The 5,717-nt window shown below is 49.3% G+C and overlaps 1 protein-coding gene across 1 annotated transcript in view; it reads right to left on the bottom strand.

Moving 5' to 3' along the window:
• The window catches only part of LOC131384455 (endogenous retrovirus group K member 19 Rec protein-like), a 42,832-nt gene that overhangs the window by 191 nt on the left and 36,924 nt on the right, over positions 1 to 5,717 (bottom strand). The window lies entirely within an intron of this gene.

The following is a 5,717-nucleotide window of genomic DNA, read 5'->3' as shown; positions in this document are numbered from 1 at the left end:
CAGCCCCACCCAGCCCGGCCCGGGCTCAGCGACCCCTACCCCCCGGGACCCCGCAACGGGGCTGAGCGCTCGCCTCCCGCCGGCCACGGCTCCACGCCTTCGCCCCAGACCCCTTGTCAGAGAGCGAGGGTTGGGGAGCGAGAGCCAGGGTCCGAGGTGACCGTCGTGGTTGGGGCTGAGGTCCGTGTGGTAGGGGACTGGGACAGGAGTCGGAGTCGCAGGGCAAGGGCCCAGGTAGGGGCTGAGGCACGAAAATCACTTGAACCTGGGACTCCAGGCCGGCGGCGGATGGAAGCGGGCGCTGCCCTGCCCGGCGGCCGCTGCCCTGCCCGGCGGCCGCCGTGGCCTTCTGGAGTTTTCCCGCGGGCGCTCGACAGGGCGGCAGCAGCTGCTGCGGAGAGGGCGACTGCCGCGGAGAGGACGACCGCCGCCGAGTCCCCGCGCCCCTGCCCGGCATCTGGGCCGCCCAAGCAGGCCGTCGTCACCGCGGCAACTCCACGCCTGCAGCTCCAGCCCAACCTCACAGCCTTGTCCTGCCCCAAGCAAGGAGTCGGCCTCCCTGGCCACAGGGAGGGAATCCGGCGCGGGTCGCAGCCGGCCTCTGGCTTTCGTGGAGAGGGCACCAGGGCTTCAGGTTTCCCAGCTCGCGCGTTACCGTTCCAAGGCCCCTCCTGGAGCTCTGAATTGAGGGGAGCACTCCATGCCCTTTCCTCCAAAGAGGGCGGGAGTCACAACACGGAAGCCTTGCTCCAAACAAACCCCCTTACCAACCCTCTCCACTCCTCCCTCCTGACCTCCTTTCTCTGTCAATTAGCCGTCTGAGGGGGTCCAGGACTTGAGCAGTTTCTGAGGGCGATTTCCTTTATCTTTATGGTGGGGGGTCTGTTTCCCTCTAAGTATGGTATCATCCTCTTTTTGGCCTCTCACCAACTCTGCCCTCCCCCTCCCTACACACACTCATCCCCCAACCTCCCCAAATTGTGGGTTAAACCGATTTTGAACTTATGTTATTATGAGTTTGAAAATACTTTTCCCCGCCGGGCGCGGTGGCTCACGCCGGTAATTCCAACACTTTGGGAGGCTGAGGCGGGCGGATCATCTGAGGTGGGGAGTTTGAGACCAGCCAGATCCAACATGGAGAAATCCCATCTCTACTAAAAATACAAAATTAGCCGGACGTGGTGGCGCATGCCTGTAATCCCAGCTACTCAGGAAGGCTGAGGCAGGAGAATCGCTTGAACCCGGGAGGCGGAGGTTGCGGTGAGTCGAGATCGCGCCACTGCACTCCAGTCTTGGCAACAAGAGCGAAACTCTGTTTATTTAAAAATAAAAATAAAGAAAATACTTTTCCCAGTTGGTTTGTGTAATATACTATGATTACATTTCCTTTTTTGTTGTTGTTGTTGAGACGGAGACTCGCTCTGTTCCCCAGGCTGGAGTGCAGTGGCTGGATCTTGGCTCACCACAACCTCCACCTACTGGATTCAAACGATTCTCCTGCCTCAGCCTCCCGAGTAGCTGGGATTACAGGGGCCCAACAGCACACCCGGCTAATTTTTGTATTTTTAGTAGAGATGGGTTTTCACCATGTTGGCCAGGCTGGTCTCGAACTGCTGACCTCAAGTGATCTGCCCGCCTCGGCCTCCCAAAGTGCTGGGATTACAGGTGTGAGCCATCGCCCCCGGACATATTTCCTTTCTTATCAGACCTTTTTTTTTCTTTTCTTTTCCTTGGGGTTAGTGATTGTCTCAATGGTTGGTTTGTTAAGGCTTCTATGTACCCATCATTAATTTCCACCCCCCACCCCACAAATGCTTTGCCAGAACTGCAAGGCTGCATTCATTCAAACTCATCAGATAATACATCTATTTTGTTTTTTCTTGGAAATATCCCTCCCATGCCAATCTTAACTGTTGCTCACTAGACGAACTGCACAGCTGTTCTGGGAATTCCCTTCTTCACCATCCTGGGAATTTTCTTTACTTCTTTGTGTGAGTCCCCTTTGTCCTGGATTCCATGTTTGTTTTTTCTCCCTCACTTTGGTAGAATATGTCCTCCAGTAGCTTTCTGACAAAGGGTGTGGTGAAGGGGAAAATTTTTTGAGATGTTGTGTGTCTGAAAATACCTTTTATTTATTTATTTTTTTTAAGGGACGAAGTATTGCTATGTTGCCCAGGCTGGAATGCAGCGGCTATTCACAGGCACCAGCCTAGCCACTGCAGCCTCAAACTCCTGGCCTCAAGCCGTCCTCCTGTCTCAGCCTCCTGGGTGAAAGATATCTTTATTTGATCTCATTTAGATTAATGGGATAATTTGTCTGGTTACATAATTCTAGGTTGGAATCCATTTTTCCTTAGAACTATGACTTATCTTCTCATTTCTGTGTTATTGCTGAGAAGTCTAAGGAAATCCTTACTTACAAAAGAACATAACTGTATACCTTTTTTTTTTTTGAGACGGAGTCTCGCTCTGTCACCCAGGCTGGAGTGCAGTGGCGTGATATCGGCTCACTGCAAGCTCTGCCTCCCGGGTTCACGCCATTCTCCTACCTCAGCCTCCCGAGCAGCTGGGACTACAGGCGCCCGCCACCACACCCGGCTAATTTTTTATATTTTTAGTAGAGACGGGGTTTCACTGTGTTAGCCAGGATGGTCTCGATCTTCTGACCTTGTGATCCACCTGCCTCAGCCTCCCAAAGTGCTGGGATTACAGGTGTGAGCCACCATGCCCGGCCAACTTTATACCTTTTTTGTTTGTTTGTTTTTTGAGATGGAGTCTCACTCAGTCACCCAGGCTGGAGTGCAGGGGCACGATCTCAGCTCATTGCAACCTCTGCTGCCCAGGTTCAATCAATTCCCCTGCCTCAGCCTCCTGAGTAGCTGGGATTACACGCGCCTGCCATCACGCCCAACTAACACAACTGTATACCTTTTGTATGACTCTAATTTTATTATTAATTCTGGAAGCTTTGAGGGTCTTCTATCTTTGATGTTTTGAAAATGCAAGTGACAGGCCAGGCGCAGTGGCTCGCACCTGTAATCCTAGCACTTTGGGATGCCGAGGCAGGTGGATCACCTGAGGTCAGGAGTTTAGATCATCTGAGGTCAGCCTGGCCAACATGGTGAAGCCCCGTCTCTACTAAAACTACAAAAATTAGCCGGATGCAGCGGCAGGTACCTGTAATCCCAGCTACTCGGGAGGCTGAGGCAGGAGAATCGCTTAAACCTGGGAAGAGGTGGTTGCGGTGAGCCAAGAGCATCCAATGGGACCCCAGCCTGGACGACAAAAGCAAAACTCCATCTCAAAAAAAAAAAAAAAAGAAAAGAAAAAATGCAAGTGACATACCATGCTTTGATGTGCATTTTCACTCATTGTGCTAGACAGAGAGCCCTTTCAATTTAGAAACTGTTGCCCTCAGTTCTGGAATTTTTTTGCTTTATTTTTCTTGCATTACTCATATCTTCCACCTCCACACACTCATACCCCACTCCGCTCCACCCCATGCATCTTTGTTCTTTCTTTCTTAAATTCCTGTTACTTGTATATTGGAATCTCCAAGTAAGTCTAATCCTCTCATCTTTTCTCTCACACTTAACTTACTTTTTCCCCCACTGTCTGCAAATTTCCTCAACTCTATTTTCCAAACTTTTCATTGCCCTTTTATCAATGTTGCCTTCTAAGCAATAGTGTGCTAGGCCAGGTGCAGTGGCTCATGCCTGTAATCCCAGCACTCTGGGAGGCTGAGGTGGGTGGATCAACTGAGGTCGAGAGTTCAAGACCAGCCTGACCAACATGGAGAAACTCCACCTCTACTAAAGATACAAAAATTAGGTAGGCATGGTGGCCCATGCCTGTAATCCCAGCTACTCGGGAGGCTGAGGCAGGAGAATCGCTTGAATCCAGGAGGCCAAGGTTGCGATGACTCGAGATTGTGCCATTGCACTCCAGCCTGGGCAACAAGAGTGAGACTCTGTCTCAAAAAAGCAAACCAAAAACCAAAAAACAAAAAACGATGGTGTGCTAGTAAATTTCTAACAACCAACTCTTAGAAGCAGGGGGGAAGAAAGCCTTGATTTGTAGTGTCTGCCTATTTTGATAGTGCAAATATTTCCATCATGGTTGTTTTCAGGCTACTAACATTGTATCACTGAAGATGGAGTCAGGAAGAGATGCACAGTAGCATATCATAGCATTCCCACCGTATAGCTAGAACACACATAAATAATCTCAAGAGCATAGATAATAATAAAATGTAGAAAAATAATTTGGGGCCCGATGTAGTGGCTCACGTTTGTAATCCTAGCACTTTGGGAGGCTGAGGTGGATGAGCCTGGCCAACATGGTGAAACCCTGCCTCTACTGGCCGGGCACAGTGGCTCACGCTTGTAATCCCAGCACTTTGGGAGGCCAAGGCGGGTGGATCACGAGGTCAGGAGATCAAGACCACGGTGAAACCCTGTCTCTACTAAAAATACAAAAAATTAGCCGGGCGTGGTGGCAGGCGCCTGTGGTCCCAGCTACTCGGGAGGCTGAGGCAAGAGAATGGTGTGAACCCTGGAGGCGGAGCTGGCAGTGAGCCGAGATCATGCCACTGCACTCTAGCCTGGGCAACAGAGCGAGACTCCATTTCAAAAAAATAAAATAATAAAATAAAGAAAGAAACAAAGAAAGAAACAAAGAAAGAAACAAAGAAAGAAATGAGGGTCCTTCTGTGTTGTCCAGGCTGGACTCAAACTCCTGGTTTCAAGTGATCCTCCCGACTTGGCCTCCTATAGGCATGACCCATGGCACCTGGTTCCAGCTTTCCTTTTCCTCTAGTATTTGGTTGTCATCTCTTACCTCCCTAACATTTCAAGATTCCTGGGAAAATGAAATTAGTTCTTCCTCACTAAAATGTGGCAACAGGGCTGGGCATAGTGGCTCACGCCTGTAATCCCAGCACTTTGGGAGGCCACTTTGGGAGGCCGAGGCAGGTGGATCGTTTGAGATCAGGAGTTCAAGACCAGCCTCACGAACATAATGAAACCCCATCTCTACTAGAAATACAAAAATTACAGGTGTGCCATGGTGTTGCGCACCTATAATCCAAGTTACTCAGGAGGCTGAGGCAGGAGAATCGCTTGAGCCTGGGAAGCAGAGGTTGAAGTGATCTGAGATCGCGCCACTGCAATCCAGTCCGGGCGACAGAGTGAGACTCTGTCTCAACACAAATAAATAAATAAATTAATTAATTAAATAAAATGTGGCAACAATTGTCAAACACATGAGTAATTATATTAACAGCACAAACTTGGATCCCCTGGAGTAAGTACTCTGGAAAAAGAGAGAAAGATTGAAAAAGAATAGGACTACTCTCATTAAAAAACCAAAGACCACAGCTGGGCATGGTGGCAGTGCACCACAGGAGCCTGAGTGAGGCAGGAGGATCCCTTGAGCCCAGGGTTTGAGGCCAGCCTAGTCACCATACTGACAGTCTATCTCAAAAAAAAAAAAAGGCTACTGGATGACAACAATTCATGTTTAGCTTACTATAGATAGAGATGGATATTTACAGAAACAATTATAGATTTGTGTGTATATATGGGTTAGTATACATACATATATCTTAGCTCTGTCTACTGGGAGAGCCTAGAAGCAATGACACCCCAGAAGCAATGAGTGTACCCAGCAACCACATCTTGGTTTCTTTTTCTCTTTTTTTTTTTTTTTTTTTTTTT

Source organism: Hylobates moloch, unplaced genomic scaffold (assembly GCF_009828535.3).
Source record: "Hylobates moloch isolate HMO894 unplaced genomic scaffold, HMol_V3 SCAFFOLD_10, whole genome shotgun sequence".
NCBI lineage: Eukaryota > Metazoa > Chordata > Mammalia > Primates > Hylobatidae > Hylobates > Hylobates moloch.
Note: the sequence above shows the minus strand (reverse complement) of the source record. Positions and strands in the feature narration are given on the sequence as shown.